This window comes from Stegodyphus dumicola, chromosome 2 (assembly GCF_044657685.1).
Source record: "Stegodyphus dumicola isolate Sdum_Otavi_A_Nest chromosome 2, ASM4465768v1".
Lineage (NCBI taxonomy): Eukaryota > Metazoa > Arthropoda > Arachnida > Araneae > Eresidae > Stegodyphus > Stegodyphus dumicola.
In genome coordinates, this window is record NC_140769.1 from 248,058,199 (window position 1) to 248,082,453 (window position 24,255).

Below are 24,255 nucleotides of genomic sequence, written 5' to 3' on the forward strand. Positions count from 1 at the left end.
CGATCTCCTCTAAGTACTACTTTCGTCGTAACATACTGTTTTAATTTTATTTCAGAGCATTGTTCGGCACAAAAATTTACTTCGGGGGCCACATGCGGACCGCAAGTTTGACAACTCCGCTCTACAGCACACTTACCTTCTTTCAAAAGCGAGCATTCGCAAGTTAAGTGCATTCAGAGAATAGTTATAAGGTATTTCTCCCACCTTCTTAGCGTGCCTACGTGGTATGGTGGTCTGCACGCTGGGCGCATATTCCAGAAGTATGTGTTTCAATTCCCGACGAAGGCGTTGCTCATTTTTCATCTCTCCTGCTTCGAAATAGCCTGATGTCTCTACAGTGGTGCCCGAACTAAAAGGGTGGTGGATGATGATTCTCCACACCCAGGATTTGACGATTGAGTCCTCTAAAAACCCCAGTCACCCTTTAAAAGGGGGAGTATATAAGGTATTTCTCCCGCCTTCTTAGCGTGCCTTCGTGGTGCAGTGGTCTGCACGCTCGGCGCGTATTCCAGAGATCCGTGCTTCGATTCCCGGCGACGACGTTGCTCATTTTTCATCTCTCCTGCTTCGAAATAACCTAATTTAGTAACATAGTCATTATTCCTTTTAAAATGCGAAAAAGAGAATAACTGAGTAAGCGTAACCGCTACGTAATATATAAGAAAATTGAATAAATGAAGGGAAGAATTTGTTTAAATTTTAAATCATTGAAGATGATTTAATGATGAAATATCTTTTCCATATCCGTTGAATACAGAAGAAATTAATTAATGGTTTTTCAAAATATAGTAATATAGGAAAATGTATAAGCTGAAAGGAGGGAGAAGAAAGAAAATTAACAAAAAAACTGTTAAAAAGTGGTAAGGTATAAAAGTTTATTATTTGACTTACTAATGTTCCATTATCACTTGTTTAATTTGATAGAATAAATAAATACATTTTCAAATGCATCTTCAAAACTACAAATAAATTCTTTTAAACATGTGATGAATTCTTCCAAAACCGATGAACAGATGCGAGTTTTCTTGAATAATATTAAGTAAATTTTATGCTTGTTTAATTCCAGTAAAATATACATTTTGCGCATTTTTCCATTTGGAATGTGAATAATGCTTTTTTTTTTAACTTCTAATAATTATCCGTTTAATTTAAGCAAAAATAAAAGTATAAATAAAATTTATAAAAAGCCGTATGATAAATTTTTCCTTTCTTAAACATGCTTCAAAGACACATCCAGTGCACTTGAAATTTTTATCATAATTCTTTCAACGCAAAAATTTGCAAAAGACCTGAAACTTTACATTTTAAAACAATTGTTTCTAAACATTTGATATCTTGTACATTTATATTTTAATTAAAAACATTTTTCAAAGTTGTAATTATATCAGTATACACGTAGTCAAACCATAATAATGTCTTTTCTTCTCTTTTTTCGCGAATTATTCTTTTCTCTATAGTTTCATGAAGAGAATAACAGTTCTCCTTTACCCAAATTCTTCGATAGTTTTCTTATTATATTCTTTAGAAAAAGATTAATTTATTCTTATCAGTCGTCATATTTCTTGATACAGATTTCGAAACATCCATGGAAAGCATTTCTGATTCGTTTTCTAAAACTTTCTTCTTCATTTCTTTTATGTGATTTTCTTCCCTTTATGCCTACGGAAACAAAAAAGTCTAAGTAAAACATTAGCTAATCTAAAGAACAAACAATTTTGCATAAAACATGCTAAAATCTCCTCACAGTTAGTTAATCATTTAATTTAATAATGAAAAGAGACTGACAGAAGGCTATAAGTTAATGTCAAGAGTTTAATTCTGAACTTAAAATTAAATTCAGATATTATTTCAATTTAAATATTATAAAACAATAGTAGCTAAAAGTGTTGAAAATGGTACTAAGAATATAATTAATGCCAGATTAGATTCTACTTTATCAACGAATTGTCTCTGTGATAACAATAATAATAAGAAGAACATACTTTTATACAACTTGCAAACACTGTAACTCTGTGAATACAGCAGAATTTTGCGTAGAGGCCTGTAAATTTTGTAATTATTAAAAGTCAGTTCAAAAACAGGGATAAAAGCCAATCTGTCATGGGTATATCTTTTTAGCACTTCTCGTTTATATTTCTTAATCTTTCTCTTTTTTAAGTAAATATATCTATTATCAAAAGTTTCAATTTTTAACTAACTAAATTCGACCACTTTTATTTTTTATGGGAGATTTTTCAGTAAAAATTTTGTTTCATCGGCCTATCATAATTAAACTTCTCTTATATTTACTTTTAATCTAATCGTTGCATTCTTTTTCGATTAATTTTTGCATTTTTACTGGGTGTCTATTTTGTCATTCGAAAAACGTTTTAGAGAGCATATGTTCAATTCCGATTTACTTATACCAAGAAATATTGTACCAAGAAAATTCAGTACCGATTTACTTTATCAAGAAATATCGGTAACTTGTAGTCTTCGGGTTGTAAATTAATCTTAGGGGCATCATACAGTTTAAAATTACGATAATGTAGTGGATCTGTTTCACTGTTACATCGTGGATGCTATTTATATCCTAGGTTCTAATCAATGGCGTATTATTGCATGTTATTGGCACTTGGATACTGGGTTCAAGATTCAATCAGTTTTTTTCGAAGGTTTTCAGACACATGTTTTCCATGTTTCTGTTGTGGTTTAGTCTTAGATAGTTGTTTTGTTACTCGATTTTAATTTTAGTTCATATGAAAATTTTATTTTTTAGCCCTAAAGGAGTTATTATTCTCGAAATGGGATTTTGTGTTATTTCACTATAAATGGAGTATCACTTTCCAAGTTATTGCCACAAAGTATTATCACTCTGTATTATTTTTAAAGAAATTGAATAGAAGAATCTGTATGTATGTATGCATTTTCCTCTCATTGTGAAAAACCGATGATACCTAGAACCATCTAATTTTGAATAACGCAGACTTAAACTCAAACATGTACACCTGGAAGCCCGAATTTTGAACTATATTTATTATTTATTTCTTATTTTATAAAACTTTAATGGATTTTTGATTAACAAAATCAACGCTTTGAAAGGCCAGCAGTGGCAACACTGTTCGAAATAAAACATTTTAATGTCTAGCGTTCGAGACTGTTGTCATTCGGATAAATGTAAAATATTTATCTTTAAATTTTAATTAACAAACTCGGCTCCGCGAAAGAAATGTTTTGCAAAAGGGAAAGAAAACACTTTTATCTTCCGTGCGCCAGCGTGTTGCCATTCAGTAAAGATTGAAATACTTCCAAATCTAATCTGGAAGGTTACTGAGTAATACACCAAGCGATTTAAAAGCAATAAACGCAGTTCTTATTAATACATTTTTCTACTTTTAATGTGATTGATTTAAATAAGCATGTATTAAAATTATGAGATGCTTAATTAGAAATTTTCAGTACTTTTATGAAATTATACTCTCTTAACTCATTGAAATCATTACATACTTTTTCTCTTTTTATGATAGCTATTTCAACAGCTGACTGCTCAAGCAACTGGTTTTAAAGAAATAATATAGAGAATACAGTGTCTCACAAAAGTGATGGGACACTTGTGCTTTACAAAAGGAAACTGCAGTAAAATAAATTAAAAAAACATGTAAAAGTTTTTTGTGGGTGTGTTTCATACTTAAATTTAGTAACAATTATTACATAACATACATTTTCTCAAAATATTAAAATATTAATTTAATAAAAATACAATTGTTTAGAACGGAGCAAAAAATGGCTCACATAAGTGATGGGACACTTACTTTTCCATCAAATATTTATCAAAAATTTTACTTTTTAAAAGGTTTTAATATTTTGTTGGATTTCCTTTTACTTTTAAAACATGATTTAATCTTCTTGGGATGGATTCGACTAATTTTTTTGTGATTTCTGGAGTTATTTTATCCCATTCTTCTTGAAGCACCGATTTTAATTGTTGTTTTGAAGAAATGGTGTGTTTTCGAATTCTTGATTCCAATTCTTGCCAAATATTCTCTATGGGATTTAAGTCTGGAGATTGTGGTGGTGTTTTTATTATTTCAGGACAGTTATACAGCAGCCAGAGTCTAACGTTCAAAGCACTGTGCTAGGGGTCATTGTCCTGGTAGAATTTAAAATCGTTATGAAGGTTCAGTTTTCGTGCTGAAGATTTCAAATTTTGATTTAAAATGTCAATATACTTGTACTGATCAATTATACTGTCAATAAAAACAAGATTACCAACTCCAGCGGACGACATACACCCCCATACCATAACTCCTCCTCCACCATGTTTTACTGTTGGCACCAAGTTCTGTTTGCGAAATTCTTTCCTGGGTTTTCTCCACACCAAGATTATACGATCAGAACCAAATATATCAAATTTACTCTCATCAGCAAATATAACTTCATTCCAGTAATCAGAATTCTTATTTATGTTGGATTTTGCGAAAGCCAGTCTGAGTTTTCTATTCTTTTCACTTACGAAGAATTTTTTCCTGCCTGCTCTACCGTGATATCCAGCAGATCGAATTACTCTTCTAATAGTCTCAGAATTAACAATTACTCCATATAATGCTTGTAAATCAGCAGCAACTTTAGGAGCATTCATTCTTGGATTTTTTTTAATGTTTCGCACGATAATTCACTTTATTCCATTGGATAGCTTTAATGGTCGGCCAGGTCTTCCTTTATCCTGAATCATATGATTCTTTTTATATTGTTTAATGATACTGAAAACTGTTGAATGACTCAAGTTAACTGTTTCATCAGTTTCTCTAATAGATTTTCCACGTTCAATATGCAAATTAATAACTAATTTTCGAATTTCAGGCAAAGTTTCTTTTCGTTTAGCATTCATGGCTGCACAGAGCTAAAAAACACAAAAATTCCAAAACAAACTGGAGAGAAATACTGCAGACGATTTTATAAATTATTGCCAATTGCTTTTGAGTAAAAATAAATACCCCAAAAGATATTTTTATTGCTTACTTCAGACGATTTTTGTTGCATAATACGTAGTGTCTCATCACTTATGTGAGCCATTTTTTGCTTCGTTCTAAACAATTGTATTTTTATTAAATTAATATTTTAATATTTTAAGAAAATGTATGTTATTTAATAATTGTTACTAAATTTAAGTATGAAACACACCCACAAAAATTTTTACATGTTTTTTTAATCTATTTTATTACAGTTTCCTTTTGTAAAGCACAAGTGTCCCATCACTTTTGTGAGACACTGTATGAAAATGTGTGTGGTAAAATCTAATACTAACTCGGAAATTATAAAAATATATCGTTTTTAAATATTTTGTAATTTTTCTGTTGAATTCAATTTTATGCTGTGTAGGTGCAAAGAACGTGACATTTAATAAATAGATTTAACACATAAAAAGTTAATAATAAAAAGAGAAAAAACATTTTGTTAACCACCTTACTAAGTAAACTGAATATTGATATGTTGGACTGAGAAAAGATTTTAAATATATATATATATAAAACTGCATACCAGCACTTAACACTGCATCTAAAATTCTAAACATATGCTATATAATAATATAAAGCTTTTAGAAATTTTAATTGGATAATATACAGCTTTTAAAATTTTTGTGATTTTGTTGTTGAACTGTATGCGACGTAAATGCAAGAAAATTATGTTTAAAAACAAAGATAAAAAGGAAAGATAAAAAGTGTTAGCAGGAGTGAGTGCAAAAGTAGACTGCGAGCTCAGCATAAAAAAACAAACGTTTCTGAGCGACCGTTAGAATCTGAAATCTTTTAGATTCAGTTTTAACATCAGGGGGCTATTAGTTTCGAACGAGGAGTCTGTATGTCTGTATTCATATATGTATATTTCTCGCAACAGCACCCAGAGTCACCGAATTTTTAATACACCACCTGAACATCAGCATCTGGATGTCCGAATTTTGAATTTCGAAATCGTTTTTGATTTATTTCAATATTTGGAGAAATTTAATGAATTTTTGTTTAACAGACTCAGTGATTTGGAAGCGAGAAGGGACAACACTATTCAGAATAAAATATTTTTATCTCCAGCTTCCTGGACTATTGCCATTCGGCAAAATGTAAGATATTTATTTTTCAATTTTAATCCATAAATTCGGTGATTTGTCAGCAACGTGTTGCCACTGCCTCAAATAGAATATTTATTACATCCATGCGTCTGCAATACAAAAAAAAGTATGCAACCTCTAATTAATCGGAAAATTTTAAGATATGCAGTTTTTTAAATATTTTGTAATTCTCGAACTTTATGTGGCGTACGTGCGAAGAAAGCGATGCTCACTAGTAAATCTGAAAAGGCAAAAAATGTTGTGTTAGCAAGAGTGAGCATAAGGTTTTCAATGCTTAGAGAGCTGCGATGCTGAAAATGGGCGTCCTGGCGGCGAAACGTCTACGGCGTTTCGCCGCCTGGACGTTTCGCCGTCAAGACATATTTTTCTTTAAAACCCTCTAAGCGGCAAGGCCGTATATATACGGCTTAGAATATTTTTTGTGATATCTGTAAGTGTATATTGAAATATGTCAATATAAGTGCATATTGAAATATGTCAAACAAATTAAGGCAATATATCAAAAGTACACAAATCAAGGTATAAAATACCAGAAGAGTTTTTATATTAAAATCAAAAAATACTTTGTTCTCATAATAATTTTGGGAAATTTGGGCTTTCTTAGCAAAAACCCTGGCCGCTCAGAGGGTTAAACGACTATACTAGATCTTGCCGTATTCTATAAAGTTGATTTAAACTATGTTTAGTTTATTAATTTTATTTAAATTGATAAACATTTTATATAAAATAATAATATTAAATGTTTGTGTAATGTTGTATATAAAATGTTTTTGTGTGATTTCTTTGAACTAGCTGATTAAAATTTCAAGAAATTTTGAAAAATCATGTAAATATTTTACCCACATAATTTTAAAATCTATAATATAACTTCCGTTATAACAGAAGCTCTCTTTATACTGACATAATTTTCCAAATAACTATGCGTAATTCTTTTATATCCTTTAAGGATACAAACTTTTATAAAATAACCTTTATAAAGTATACACAAAGTAAAAGGTAAACAGAATTATTAAACTAAATAAATTTAATAGCGTATAATACGGCAAGACGAAATACAGTCAGGTGAAGAAAAATGTCTTGACGGCGAAACGTCCTGACGGTGAAACGTCTCGGCGGCGAAATGGCCACGGTGAAATGGCGACGGCGAATCATGTAAATAGTCATGTAAATAATCATGTAAAAAGTCCTAGACCCGCGATGCTCAGTGGAGAGCACAAAACCTTTGACAAATCTTCTTGTGCGAAGTTAAAAATCTAAATTCTTTCAATATATGTAATTTTTTCCCTGGTAGGAAATTTGAAATGGCCATAATGATCATAATATAAAGCGGTGCTTCCATTTATAATGGCGAAAGAACACTTTAAGATCACCAAGCATAATGATTTTCCCCATCATGCAGATGGAATACACTTCCTGACAATTTTCATTATTAACTAAGAAATTAAATCTGCTATGTATGTAGCCCATAGCCTTTAGAGCAGATTTAGTTTGCTCTTCGGAGAATCTTTAAAAGCTCTGAAAAGTATTTTAAGAGAAAATAAAAGTTTTAAATATGCCTGCTTTATTCATTTATTTATTTTGTGAAAATGGGAAAGTCTTTCAAAATGTCCTTTGAATCTGTTCGTTTAAATTTAAACATGAAAATGTATTAGGGGAATCATTAAACACTTTTTTTGCACTTTAGGTTTTTTTACTTCCTTGTATGAAGTTAAAAGGAAGTATTGTAATCGCGAAAAGCTTCAGGCATCATATTTCAACGAAAATATTCATTTTGACCGCTATCGAATGCAATTTAACGATGTTTTGGGGGGATATTTGTACGTAAGGACAGAATAAAAGACTCTTTTCCTTCAAAAAAATTATAAAACTGCTTTAAAATTAATTCCGAAGAGAATTTTTCGTGGCGTCTGTACGAACATATGTACGTACGTATGTATCTCGCATAACTCAAAAACGAGTAGCCTCAGAACGTTGAAATTTTGTATATAGGAGGACTGCTATAACATGTGGGTGTGCACCTTGTATTTTGTTTGCAATCGGCCGCACCAAACGTATATAAATATATTTATATATATATCCACTCTGTTACCCGGCTCAGTGATCTCAGTTTCTTTACTCTTATATGTTTGTAAATTGTACATTTTTTGCTTTAAAAATGATTGAATTATATTGTTTTTATCTTCCGGTTAAGGATTTTATGCCTTTAATAAATCTGTGTGCAATATGTTTAGAATTATCAGCAATTTTAAAGTTGTTTAATTGCCGCTAAGCCTGCTTTAATGGCGGCCATTGATGTTTACATTTGAAACAGGAGACTAGTGGATTTGTTGCCAATCTAGAGAAACTTAGCTTCGCAACAACAAAAATAACGCCTTCATTTATTATTGCCAATTAAATCATGCTTAATCCTTTCTGAAATTTTTTCGAGGAAATAAGCGTTTAAGATTTACTTCGTAATTTTTAATATAGATATTTTGAGTTTTTATGTATTTTTGCCTTCTCGCGAAGTGAGAACTGAATTAATTGAATGAGAAATACTCAATCGTCTGTGAAAAACTGTTTCTTTTTTGTTTTGTTTGCTTGATTTCTTTTATACATCCTTCTAGCTTTATTATAGTATTTGAACAGAACATGTGGCAACGATTAGATAATTCTATTCTTTAAATGATATAAATTTTGTGCATTATGAGTTATAATATGAACAAAATATATAAGTTAACTGTTATATAATTATTGGATTATACAACAGTTAACTTAGTTTCTGTTATATAATTATTATATAAGTTAACTGTTATATAATTATTAATACTGTTAAGTGAATCTAGCGCCAGTGTCGCTATGGTAAACAAATACTAGAGTGAATTTTAAAGAATGCATTTATTCTATTGTGGCTTATGCGCTGTCGGCGATGTAGATTTAATTCAATCCAATAAGTTTAAATGAAATGCAAGAAAAAATGCGTATAATTTAATATTCCAATTTAATATTCCAATACAAGGAAGTCATGTGGTGTACACATCAGATTTTTTTAAATGCATTATTCCCGATTTTTCCCCATGCTGTATTTGTAATACTGAGTAACAAATATTACCTGTCATTGTTATTAATCAAAACTTCGAAAACCAGATGTGTAATAAACTCACCGGAAACGCAGTCTATCATTGAAGCTTTGGATCGTAGCTTTTCTCCTTCCTGAAAAATAATTACGGAAACCATACATAACAGTGTAAAGCATTTTATAAAGAAAGAATATAAAGTATTTTCTTGGGTAGAAATAGTAAACTGTTGATTATAAAGAGTTTTCTAGCAACATTTTTAGCGCTTCCTTGTAAAAGCAGCCATCGTGTTTTATAAACAAAATTTAGCAAACTTAAACTGTTAATTCATACCACTCAGATTTTAAATATAGTACTAGCGGGCAAGCCCGCCAGCTGAGCGGGCTGAAGCCCGCTTTTCATTGTTCAATGTTCATGAGTTCCCATGTTCAATTTCGGAGGTATTCGAAAGTTGGACCGAACTGCCAGTGTTCAGCGGTTTTGCGCGGACTTCCCCGGCTTTATTCACGTATGCATCGAGAAGATACTGCATACACGTTACACATGCGTAAAATCACGAAAACACCCATGCACCCAGCCCGCTATTTTAAATATAGTATTCCAAATGATCGTATACTTTCGAATGACTGCATTTGTCAAGAATGGCCAAAATGTGTCGGTCATTTAGCCATCTGATCACAGATTAATTTGCCCTCAAAAGGTGATCGAATAATAGCACTGACACATTGGAAGTTCCGTCCATTTTTGATGAGGAACGCCTGGGGAAAAGATACGACAGTTTCCCACATTTCTTTTCTTAACTGCAAACCTCTCGAGAAGACTTTTACCTCGCCAGTACTTTAAGTGCCCTTCTGCCTTACAGACATTACAAACACCTAGGCTTTCTCTGGGAGTTGAACACTGGCCCACCAAAAAGTCAACCGATATGACTAAGAACTATATCATACAGGGCGGCAGATTTGATTTTAAATATTGCTTAAAATTAATGGAATAAATGCTTCAGAGATGAAGTACCTGTTTTTTGCTTTAAATCTGATATATTTTTAATTTGAAGTTTTCTTTTTAATTTGTTGTAGAAGGATGAACACTACTGGTCAAAGTCGAAGCATGTGTGAAAAAACTATGTTAGGGGATAAAAGGATCAACGAATGTACAATGGTGTAATTATTTATGTTAATTATCTACAAGCAAACTCAAAAATGTATTTCTTCACACAGGATGGCACACGAAATCTGCACATCAGACGACTCATGAAGTGTCACGTAATGGAAATATGTTAGAAATCGAGTATAGGGTGTTAGGGTTAATGTTAGTTTCTCATGTTTAATGACAGTATTCATTAATTATAATTTAATGACATTATTTTAAAAGAAGAGCAAAAATAGCGTTTAATGGGTAGAGAGGAAGCAAACACCAATGGAGGCGGCCCAACAACTGGATGTCCTTTAAAATACCGTAAAGTTCCTAATTTTTTTTTTAATTATTGCCTTCTTACTGTTATTTTTCTTTGATCATTATGTAATGATATTTTTGGAAGTCTCTGATTATGCAGCTTTCAAAATAGATTTATAGGTATACATCTTTGTTTTTCAATTGAAATAAAATTTTAATTATATACATGTTAGAAACTTTAAATGCCGGTTTTCATCGAGTTTTCAACTGATGACCAAATAGGCTTTAATTAAGTAATTTAAACTAAAAGAAAAAAAAAACCTGACATAATTTGAATTGTTTGAAAAAATCAAGAAAATATTAAAATGTTATTCAGAAGTTATTTAAAAGTCTCATTTTTATCTTTATATATATATATATAAGCGGCTAAAGTGTGTGTCGCCGATAGTTTATTGTTGCCACTCGAAAAAATGATCGCGGAAATTAGCGTTTTTGCAGTTTTTAATTAATATTTCGGCTGATTAAAGTCGTACGAAGATGAGAACGGTATCGATAGATTCGGAGAATTTTTTGGAATCCGAGGATACGCGTCTCGAATTCCAATTCAAGGCCGTTCCGTAGATATTCGTGAAAAAAGAATTTGGCACGTAGCCAAATCCCTGTACTAGGGAAAACCCAAGAAAGAAAGTGGAGAATGTAGGAAAAATGTAAGGGAAAATTAATTTTTAATTAATATCTCGGCTAATTAAAGTCCCAAGAAGACGCGAATGGTCAAAATGACGTGCCACGGACCTGCGGAATCCAACGGTGTGCTTCGCTAAGCCTAGGAGCCAGCCGTTTCGGAGAAGATGATGTTACTTCACCCCATATATATATGCGGCTTAAGTGTCTGTTTGTCGCCGATAGTTTATTGGTTGCTTGCGTAACTGTACTAGCCAATGGGGTGACGTTGCCACGGCACAGGGTTGCCGTTTCAATTGAGACGTAGACAATTTCCTGTAAAACTTCCCTTTGCGATGAGTATCCATAAGTCTCAGGGCCAAACGTTTAAGTGTGTTGGCATTTTTTTTACCTGAGCCTGCATTTGAACACGGTCAACTTTATGTTGCCTGTTCAAGAGTTCGTGAAGGAATGCACGTCAAATTAAAAATAATGAATGGTCCTCTGCAAAGCGAGCTTAAAAATGATGGAAAGATCTAAGCAAGAAATGTTGTGTACAAAGAGATCTTTGACATGTGAATTAACATTTCATTATTTAAATCACCTTTATTGATTGAGCTAGCGGTGGGCTTTTAAGAAATGTACCGCCAGTGGTTTCCTTCATTGCACTCTACTTTAAGCAATTAAGCAAGTAGAAAGGGGAAACCCCGTGGGGCAATAAGCAAAGGGGCGTCCTCGCCGCCTGCCCTGGGTAATTCAGTTTAAATTAGCAGACACCTTTGCACAAATCATTTTAATTACAATTTATAATATCTAGAATGTCATTTCGTATGACCGCCGGACGTTCTATTTATATTAGAACCAAAATGAGAATTGTTCCGTTACTTTATTTCTAAAAGAAAACTAAACTTCTGTTATAGAGAAACATATATAAAGCGTACAGCTCAACATCTGTGGAGACCAAAAGACGGAAGCTACATTTCTGTTTTCGAATGTTTAATAATAAAGTTTGTGATTTTTAGCAGAAATTTATACTCTACAATACCTTTTTACATTCTTAAAGAATTCATTAAGTTCTGTGGGATCAAACACCACTGTTTTTCCAAGAAAGTTCTTCTGATATCCTGAAGGATTCAAATATGGAGCTAGAGCACTGCAACTCACTGATCTAAGACGTCACAAACATGCTCAATAGAAATGAGATCAGACGAATATGGTGATCAATCCATTCGAACAATACTCTCAGGTTTAAGATATTTAATCACCACAAGAGTTGAATGAGGCTGAGTATTGTTCTATATTAATAAAAACATCTAGGCCTATAGCTCTCTGAAATAACCTTAGTTAACGACATATAACTACGTCTACGTAGCTTGGATAGCTACAGAATCTCTGTCATAAAGATTCTTATTGAAATTTCTCATGAACCACAACCGACAGATAGATTGAGTACAAACGAAGTATCATTCGGGGACATTCGATGGAAGCTTATTTGATTATTATGATTCAGAATCTCCCTCTGTATCTCTGTCTAAATGTACATCCAGGATCATTACTGAAACTAGCTTCATTATTGGAAAATATTCAGTACTATTCCAGTTTGGCTTCATAGATGATTAGGCTTAGGCTTTGCACCATCTTAGGCTTTTGTTTGGAAGAAATAGGAAACCAGATTCAAAGTCTTCTAGCCTAAAGGCTGCACATGAAGCTTCTAATACGCATGAAGTCAGCCTACCCATGTAACTGTGTTTGTTGAAAGGCCTCAGGCCAATTATTATCTGGTGGCTGTGTAATGGTTCCTTGTGCCAGCAATTAAAGAAATTAACTTCAGAAGCCTCGTATGTCCTCAATTGGCAAAACGACTACTATTTCCCTGCGACTTAAAAAGAGGTTTCAGGTTCTCGTGATCCTTCTTTAAGAAATATTCAGTTCTCTGAAATCATCAGCAGTATTTAGCTAACTTTCGAGTTCACCGATCACGTGTAACTTATGGTTTTCATCTAAAAATTGTCTTGCAAACATTTTAATAATACCTGGACGCTCTCAAACTTACAGCTTAGTGTTTAATCTAAGGGGACTCATACACCTTAAACCCCTCATGATCTTCGAATATGTGACTGCTGCTAGAATTTGGATATTTTATTTATTTTAAAAGCAATTACTTCCAACTTTTTACAGCCGACTGCATAATATAGCTGCTTTAAAAACTAGTAACCAGAAAGTTTGTGTTGCCACAAATATTTTTGTAATTTAATCCTCTTTGTGACAGAATATTTCGCCATGTTTCCACCTTGCGCGCATGATATTTTAAAAATGGCTAATGGTACATACTTGAAATTGGATGGAATTCTTTATATGGGCACTATTTTCGAACTGAACCAACAATCTGATGAATATTTTAATATTGAAAACGTTTATGGATGAAAACATTACAAATTTTTTTAATAAAATACATTTCATAAACTCGACTCCAAATAAAATAAAAATTTAACATGAAATTTTTAGAATTTTAGGTTCACAGTAGTTTCCAAATGTTATAAAAGCTATATATTAAATATGGAATTAAATTATGAAACAGAATGTTTTAAACTGTGCGCGCAAGTTGGAAACATGACGAAAAATGTTGTCATAAAGCGGATTAAATTATAAAAATATTTGTGGCAACACAAACGTTCTGATTACTATTTCAGAAAGCAGCTATATTATGTAGTCAGCTGTAAAAAGTTGGTAGTAATTGCTTTTAAAATAAATAAGTTATCCCAATTCTCGCAACAGTCACCTATTCGAACATCTTATGGGTTTTAAGGTGTATGTGTCCCCTTAAGTCAAACATATTTATTTCCCTTAATGATTTGCTCGCGCTTATTAGCATATTCTGGAATTTTGGACACGAATTTCGAAAGCGCGACTTAGGATATATATTAGGTTCATATTGTTCAAACATAGGTATTTTGAGAAAAGATCGGACGTGCTTTGAATCGACACACCGATCTTTTTCCATATTCCGATTCTACGACTCACACTATTCCCATATAATAAATTTTGTAAAATTTGCTGAGAAACTTCCCGAGAAATTAAAAAATTTATCTTGGCGCACTTTTTAAGTTTCTGTCAAGAAGACATTTGGAGACACTTGGAGACATTTTTAATTTAAGGCAACCTACTTTCTTCTTTCTCCCTTTTTTCATTGCATTGTGTACAAGCAAAAAAAAAAAAAAGAGAGAGAGAGAGAGAGCACGTTCAAGCACGTTATTATGGCTTACAACAAATATGCTAAATTTCAAATTGCAACAATATATAAATTTACGTATATTTTTGAAAATTTTGAATGAAAAACTAATTTTGAGCAGGTATGCCTAAAATTCTGTATATTTTAAGGTGATGGTAAAAACTTTACACAAGTTGTAATTAAACATTTTTTTTTCCGAAAAAATTCTAAAAAGAAAAGTTTTAATTTGTATTTTTTACATACATACATTTCTGAAACTCGATTTTGATAACAGAAAAGTACCCACTAATCTTCATTTCATGTCACTTGATATTGCGTTCATTTCAGCTGCTTTCTTCTGTGATCTATACGAAAGCATCCCTCCCCTTAGGCAAATAACCCCCCAGGCTTTGCTGTAATAATATAAACCAAACTAAACATCTTCTGTGACCGGCTCATCAATGGTAAAATGATAAAAGTCTGAAATTTTTTTCAGAATTTGTAAAGGCGTTGAGTACTGGTTGTTCGACCGGATTTTGAATCCCAGTGAACGGGTTAGCTACATGGGAGTTTTTGTGGCTTTGCCTACGTGTAACGTCGACAGGAGCCAATTTCTCTTAGAAAATTATCCATGAAGGCATCAATTTAAATAGCCTTCGTGTATCTTTAACATAATTAAATAAACCAAAGCCTTTTTTGACCTAACTTCATGATTATGCAAATTACTAGTCGCCCAGAATAAAGGATACTTGTCTTTTGTAACGGTGTTGGCTCAATTTTGTCTTCGGAAAGTGCGATTTGCTGCCAAATATTATAAACATCCATGAAAACGAAAATGACTACAATAACTGATAAATCGGAAATTCATTCAGTATCTAAACAAAACAAGTCATTTGATTAATACATATCGAAGCAATTTAATATAAATTTGCTTTTATTATATATTTAATATAAATTATATTTAATATATATTATATTTAATATAAATTGCTTTTATTATAATAATATTTTAATAAAATTTTGTCACCGATGTATTTAAAACAACAATATAACTCAACAGAACTTATTTAATATATACATTAATTATCGTATTTAATACAATTATGAAAGCAGTTCATTTACAACAGCATATATAAACATGCCGGAAAATTCTGTTTATTGTTAAACATGCCAGAAAATTCTGTTAATTATATATTTAATAGAATTTTGTTAGGATTTTTTATTTTTAGTCCAAAGGGATTTGAATCCCGAAGGACTATTAGTTTCGTTTTGGCATTTTGCGTCGGACTCATAAATGTAGGTTCACTTTTCAAACTGTTGCCACAAAATGTTAGAGTCCTGCATTATATTTGAAGAAATTAAATAATGAAAATCTGCGTAAATGTATGTATATTTCTCGTATTGTGATAAAACAACGGTACATAGAGTCATCGAATTTTGAATAACGTAATCCTCCAACGAATATGAGCATGTGGAAGACCAAATTTGAAATTTGAAATTTGTTTTATGATCGATTTCCTATTTTTTAAAACTTTGACGAATTTTTGATTAACAAACTCAAGGATTTCAAAGCGAGCAATGGCAACGTTGTGCAGAAAAAACATTTTTATCTCCAGCGCGTGAGTCTCTGTATCGGAAATTCTAAAGATAGGCTCGTTTTAAAACTATTTTGCGATATTGCTGTTGCACTGGATCTTATGGTTTAAGTGCGAGGAACATGATATTTAATAAAGAAAGGTAACACACAAAATGTTAAAAAACGCCCCTTTGGACGTAATTTAAAATCTGAAACATTTCAGATTTTGTTTTTTTATTTTATATATTTGGGTAGTACTATTCCTTTTTGAGGACCGTAAAAAATTGCAGCGAAAATATATGCACAAAACCGCCAAATCTAGTAAACGCGCCCATTTAACAGCGCGCCAAATCTAGCATACGCGCTGATTTCAGATTGCGTAAGTTTATATAGTTCTATATTTCTTAAAACGCCATAGAAATAATAGTTTAATTTTTAAATCCTTTTTTAATATCCTATGGATTTAACAATTTGGGAATTGCCCATGACGAAAAGTCGGCAATAGAATTTTGGGTAAAGTGCAGAATCACCCACTGTTTGACGCGTTTTTAAGAATTGCACAGATTCGGTATCCATGTGCACATTGACCTATTTTCACATTAAAAAAAAAAATCCCAGAATTGCACAAAAATGGCACTGCTCACGCCCTTGGCTTTATCTATGTACACAACGACCTATCTGCACTAAAAAGTAAAAGAAAATTGACAAAAAACCAATTTTTTTTAGCCCTTGTAAAAAGCGGCAAACAAATAAGTGGGCGATTCTGCACTTTACCGAGAATATTTTCAAAGAAAAGGCATCATTTGTTATAGAAAATTACGTTTGAACAACAAACGAGATGAAATTATGCTTTAGCGATAAGTCGGTAGCGAAATAGCGATGCAGGCATTCATTCAGTTATGTTTAGCAATTTTTATATAAATTATAAAGAAATATAATAACGATCTGAAATAGTTATTTACTCTTTTGCTTCCATTCAGTCATGTTTAGCCTTTTTCATATAAATTATAATAATAAAAAAGTATTATATGAAATTAACCTTTCATCTAAATTTAAACATCAATCTTAGATAGTTATTTACTATTATACTTCCTTTCTTGCCGCAATTATTTTTGGCAGCATTGGCATCAACAATAGTTTGGCGATTTTTTACGGCCCTCGAAACCGAATAGTACCTTTATTTGTTTTATTTATTTATTTATTTGAGTATATAAACGTACCGGAAAATTTATGTTTCACAGGCATTTTATGGTGGCCACAGTTCAGCGACAGCTATAGCTTAGAACAACAACTAGAACTTATTTTCACACTGAAAATAGTAAGCATAATGAGCATTTTACAATGAAAAAACCGCTATTATGACGCAACGTAATTACGAAAAACAGTTTGATCGGTAACCGTTTGTTTCTCGCCAATGCAGAAGCGAGCCAATTCCACCTTCTCCCCAAGTGCGCTACAAAAGTCAACTATTGTATAAAGTCTTTCATCATGAAGCCTTCTACATTACATAAAAGTTGATATAATACTGTTCATAGTTGCTATATGAGATAATGGTAATTGAATCTCAATGGAATTCTTTACCTGTTTTGAAATTAACCGCCTAAATCGATCTTAAATATGACTCCTAACTAATTACAGACTATTACAGGTGTTCCACGAATAAATCTTTTGGCTGAGGAGCCGCCATCTTAAGAGCTGTTGCCAAAATCTACGAACAACGGGGAAACAAAACGAAGATTTTGCACATCTGAAGGCATTTGGTGCTTCTCCAAGCGGAAAAAAGCCCTCCGCAACAAAACATTGGCAAATAATGTGAAAAATTGGGCATTTTTTCTTCATTTTTATAATTTATATATAGAGTCCATCGCAAATATCCGTTTTTATTTTTCTACCTGATAACATAGACGGATGAAATTTAGATTAATGTTTATGCTATATTTCGTTCTTGGTTAGTGAATTAAGTTTTAGTAGATTTATCGCTTATTTACTGGCTGTTCTTCAGCTGTTGAAAAACCGATGTATAATGAAGTCATGTATATCTTAGTAAAATTTATAAAGTATAAAATAATCACCAGAATTCATTATTTCAAATCCATTTAATCTCCTTCCAATTATCACCAAGAAAAATAAACAGATCGGATATAAGTGAAATAAGTTTTTTGTAACAGACAATATCTTGCATAAAGAAATTTTCTTTGAATCATCATCATTTTATGTTAATAGGGAAGCGTTATCAGGGTTAATATTTTTTTCTTTAAATCTGAAACATACTTATTATGATTTTTAATTTTCAAAACTATTACAGATTTTCCTGAAAAAAGTTAAGTACGCAAAATATACAAGAAAGGTTTTATATGGAATATTACTTTTAGGCATTTTAAGTTCAAAATGTATAAAATAATGTACATTAAACATATATAAATATATATTTACTTGTATTTCTAATTCTATTAAATCTGGAAAATATGATTCAAAGTAGCACTATTTATGAATAAAATTGGGTAATTTTACGTGCATAGTAATTGATACCAATAATATATTATTTTAATTTTTTTCAAAAAAAAATAACTTAAAACTGATTACCTCGTAAAGTCTTTCCATAGTTCATAAGCTCGACATAACACATCAACTAAATTTAGCTTCAGCTTTGACTGAATGACTTGAAAAAAATGTAAATATTTCGCTTAATTTCCTGCTTGTTTAAACAGCAGTTGTTCTATAATTTCTGCTAACATAGTTAAATCACGTTTCTTCCTCGTAAAAAGACATTTGTGAAATATGTTTATGAATTGCAAAATGGAATTTTGTAATAAAATAAAGCTCTTTCAAAAACGGTTGAATCAAAGTTTGGCAACGTTATAGAGAGGAGAAATTTATAATCCCAAAAGTTTAGATTGCCACCTAACACTTTGAGAAAAAAATTATTATTGAGATTATATCTGTATGAAGTTAAATACTAGTAAGAAAACCATGCACATATATTTGATGCTTATTATAAGGAGAACAAAGTTTGTCATAGATAGTACTGTCATTGTACAACTAACTGAATTTAGTATATTCTTATCACATGCGTACGTTTTGCATCTACCATCTAAAGGAATTGTATTATTATTATGAATGGCATCGATAGCTCATTTTGAATTGCCATTATAACCGACATGTACTTCGATTTCTGTTCTGAAATAAAAATAATATCTGGCGTTGCCAGTTTCCAAAACTATGTTTTTACTACTGACTGAAACACAAAATCAGCTTATAGATGCTATTATATTTGCCGTAGCAAGAAATATAAAAAGTCAACACAGCTCTCGCCGGAATTCGAACGACGGATCTTCCTCTTGGTTAGCTATAAATTCTAAATAGTTTCGCCCAGAAAGCTTACGAAGGAGAATTCAATAATTCTATACAAATCCAAAACGAATTTCAATTTTAAATGTTCAAAAACGACGTCACCTAGAGCCACAAGATTTTAAGAACGCATAGTCCTCCAGCCATATATGGGCATCTCGCAGCCCGAATTTTGATTTCGCATTTTTTTTTTATTTATCTCATATTTTGCATAAGTTTAATGAATTTTTGATTGATAGACTCAGCGATTTGAAAGCGAGCATTGGCAACACTGTTCGAAATAAAATATTTTATCTCCAGAGCACCAGACTGTTGCCATTCGGTTAAATGAAAGATGTTTATTTCTCCAAAGGAGCGATATGCACAGAAGGATTATTAATTTCATTTTGGCGTTTTGCGTCGATTGACGATAAGCGTTGTTTCACTTTTTAAATTGTTGCCACTAAATGTTATCGCCCTGTATTACATTTAAAGAAATTAAATAATGAAGAATCTACAAGAATGTATGCATGTTTCTCGCATTTTAATAAAACAACGGTACCTAGAGCCATAAAAAATTTTAATAACGTTATCTTCCATAGAATATGCGCATGTGGCAGCCCTAATTTGAATTTGAAATTTGTTTTATTACCGATTTCATATTTTGTAACACTTCAAAGAATTTTTGATTAACAAACTAAATTATTTCAAAGCGAGCAATGGCAACACTGTACGGAAAAAGAAATTATCTCCAGCGCACGAGACTGTATCCGAAATTCTCAAGACATGCTCATTTTAAAATTATTTTGCTATATTGCTGTTGAACTAAATTTTACGGTTTGAGTACGTAGAACGTGATATTTAATAAATAAAGGTAGCACACAAAAAGTAAAAAAAACACACCTTTGTATGTAATTTCAAATCTGAATCCTTTCAATTTTTTTTAGTCCAAAACGGGCTTCGTCCCTGAAGGATTATTGCTTTCGTTTTGCGATTTTACGTTGAATCGCTATAAATGTCCGTTTCACTTTCAAACTTTTGCCTCCAAATCGTAGAGTCCTGCATTATGTATTTGAAGAAAATTAAATAATGAAAAATCTGCATAAAAGTATGTCTATTTCTCGCATTGTGATAAAACAACGGTCCATAGAGCCATGGAATTTTGGATGACGTAATCCTCCTGCGAATGTGAGCATGTGAAAGCCCAAATTTGAAATTTGGAATTTGTTTTTTGATCGATTTCATATTTTGTAAAACTTTAACGAATTTTTGAGTAACAATCTCAACGATTTGAAAGGGAGCAATGGCAACAATCTACAGGGGGAAAAATTATCTCCAGCGCGCGGAACTGTGTATCGGAAATTCTAAAGATAGGCTCATTTTAAAATTATTTTGCGACATGGCTATTGAACTGAAATTTATGATTTAAGTGCGAAGAACATGATATTTAATAAATAAAGTTAACACACAAAACGTTAAAAAACGCCCCTTTGAACGTAACTTAAAATCTGAAACCTTTCAGATTTTTTTTAAAACTTTAACTAATAAACTGAACTATTTAAAATAAATAAATCCGTTGCTTATAAAATACTTTCAACTTCCACATACTGGCGTTTTACTATTAAACAAAGCGTCAAATTTAACCTGTCTATTGTTGATTAACAAACCATGGGATTTTAAATCAATAAACGCTGTTCTTAAAATTATTTATAATATTAATCACATATAATTTATAATATTTATATTTTTTTACCTTTTTTATCTGATTGATTTATTAAAAATGCATTTAAATCAGAAATGTCTAATTAGAAAGATTAAATAGTTTTATGAAATTACACTAAATGGAATCATTAAAATCCTTATATATCTTTTTCGTTATATGATAACTATTTTATGCTGCATACCGCGCAAACAGCTAGTAAAAGAAATAGCACAATATTTAGGAAAAGAAATGACTTTTAATTAATAAAAATATTCTTCCAAATGATGCACAAATTAAACGAAATGCTGATGTTTTCCATACTTTTATCATGCATCTGAAAATCACTTTTCTAATTAAGCTAAACGACATTTTATAGAAATACGTACAAACAAAAAGAAAATTATCAAATTAGCTTCAGGAATTATTTTAGCCCGTACGTATAATTTACACATTTCATTTTCGCAAAAATAGCTATTCGCATAATTCTATAAATAGAAATATCTGAATTAACATTCACAGTCATCTTACTATAAGAAACAAAACTGAAGGCTAAATGATAAATTTTAAACAGGGATTATTTAATTTTTATCTTCGAAACTATTATCACTATGGTTTTCTTTTTTATTTTCATACTCTGCTGACAAGCAGGCGATAGGCAAGAGTCAAGAATAAACACTCAGATAGATAAGTAAGAAATAATCCTTGGAATATATTATATAATAACAGTTCCTTTATCAAAAAATATGGCCCAAATAACAAACATGATGCAGTTTACGAAAACATTTTGTTTATTCAGGCAGATGCTTTTAATTCTGATAAATTCAAGATTACTTATTGGTAATCTAGAGATCTGACTTGCTTGCTTACTTGTTGATTGCGTTCATTGATAACGTTTTGGCTCAATTTGCATTAGTACAACAAAAAAATGCAACAAAAATAATCTCAACGAAAGTTATATAAATATATAATATACACGGTGTACCGTAAATGTTGCGACAAACTTCTAGGGGAGGTAGGGAACATCATAAGGATTAGGAACTGCATAGGACCTATACCCGGAAATATCAGGGGTAAATAGTAGTAGCAGAGGTAGAAGATGGGAAAAGAAGCAAGAGTGATTAACTCGAAACATTTATTGGATATGAATACAAATGGCGTACGACGGCTTGAATGTTACAACAGATGCTCGAAGACCGCACTTAAACAGCTTTTAAATTGTTGATAATTGTACAAATATTGCTTGCAGATTTACTAAAGGCATCCGGAAGATAAGAACAACATAATTTAATAATTTTTAAAGCAAAAAATGCACAATTTACAAACATATAAGAGTAAAGAAACTGAGATAACTGAGTAGGGTAACAGAGTGGATATATATATATAAATATATTTATATACGTTTGGTGCGGCCGATTGCTACTAAAATACGAGGTGCACATCTACATGTTATAGCAGTCCTACATACAAAAGTTAAACGTTCTGAGGCTACTCGTTTTTGAGTTATGCGAGATACGTACGTACAGACGCCAGGAAAAATTCTCTTCAGAATTCATTTTAAAGCAGTTTTATAATTTTTTTGGAGGAAACGAGTATGTTATTCTGTCCTTACGTACAGATGTTATGCAAAACAATCGTTAAATTGCATTCGATAGCGGTCATGTACGTACGAGTACGTACGTATCTCGCATAAATCAAAAACAAGTAGCCTCAGAACGTTGAAATTTTGTATATAGGACTGCTATAACATGTAGATGTACACCTCGTAGTTTGGTTGCAATCGGCCGCACCAAACGTATATAAATATATCCACTATGTTACTCGGCCCAGTGATCTCAGTTTCTTTACTCTTATATGTTTGTTAACTGTACATTTTTTGCTTTAAAAATGATTGAATTATGTTGTTTTTATCTTCCGGTTAAGGTTTTTATGCCTTTAGTAAATCTGTATGCAACATTTTTAGAATTATCAACAATTTTAAAGTTGTTTCAGTGCCGCTAAGCCTAATATTTTTTTAATGGCGGCCATTGCTTGTTTACATTTGAAACAGCAGACTAGTGGATTCGTTGCCAATCTAGAGAAACTTAGCTTCGAAACAACAAAGATAATGTCTTCATTTATTATTGCGAATTAAATCATGCTTAATCCTTTCTGGATTATTTTCCAGGAAATAGGTGTTTAAGATTTACTTCGTAATTTTTAATACAGATGTTTTGAGTTTTTATGTATTTTTGCCTTGTCGCGAAATGAGAACTGAATTAATTGAATGAGAAATACTCAATCGTCTGTGAAAAACTGTTTCTTCTTTGTTTTGTTTGCTTAATTTCTTTTATACATCGTTCTAGCTTTATTATAGTATTTGAATAGAACATGTGGCAACAATTAGATAATTCTATTTTTTAAATGATATACATTTTGTGCATTTTTAGTTATAATATGAACGAAATATAATACTGTTAAGTGAATTTAGCGCCAGAGTGTCGTTATGGTAAACAAATAGAGTGAATTTTACAGAATGTATTTATTGTATTGTGGTTTATGCACTGCCGGCGAAGTAGATTTAATTCAATCCAATAAGTTTAAATGAAATGCAAGAAAAAATGCGTATAATTTAATATTCCGCACAAGGAAGTCATGTGATGTACACATCAGATTTTTTCCTTCGTACAAGGAAGTCAAAACTTAAATCTGAAATTGTTTTGATTTTTAGCAGTCGACCAAATGAGCTGTTTTAAAGTTTAATATGCTTTACAATAGAGATTATCAATAGAGATGGTGCAGGTGGAATAGAGAAACATTTTGTACGGTATTACATCTATAAAAATACTAAATGTTTTTAATTAGATGTATCATGAATTCAATGCATGTTTATTTAAATCAAACCAATTCAAGCATAAAAATGTAATGTTCCTAAGAATTTATTGCTGCTGATTGGATTCTTAAAAATATTTATTGCTTTTAAGCAGTTTAGCTTGCTAATTAATAACGGGCAGATTAAATATGAAAGAAATATATCTTACGTTTTTCCGAATGGCAACGGACTGGACTGAAAGAGAAACAACGCAAAATCGTTTTCCAGACTAATAGCCCTTTCCAGCTAAAAAGAAGTTCAAATACTTGCTGTTTTTGAATCATTTAATGAAATATTATTTAAATAATACTAATAAGTCCACCATCTACACAGGAGATACGTTATGCTTGTGAAATCAGAAATTTCGATTCCTTTGAACTCTT

The 24,255-nt window shown here is 31.5% G+C and overlaps 1 long non-coding RNA gene across 2 annotated transcripts; it reads right to left on the minus strand.

Annotated features, from left to right (window-relative positions):
- Window positions 1-860: 860 nt before the first annotated feature.
- On the minus strand, window positions 861-24,207 carry LOC118196031 (uncharacterized). Of its 2 annotated transcripts, none has more exons than XR_015039828.1 (3): window positions 24,042-24,207; window positions 9,247-9,295; window positions 861-1,659 (listed from the first exon to the last, which is right to left on the minus strand). It is a non-coding gene; the product is annotated as an uncharacterized LOC118196031 (long non-coding RNA). The 2 variants fall into 2 exon arrangements; XR_004759363.2 differs by lacking the exon at window positions 24,042-24,207 and adding an exon at window positions 18,579-18,822.
- Between the last annotated feature and the right edge of the window lie 48 nt (window positions 24,208-24,255).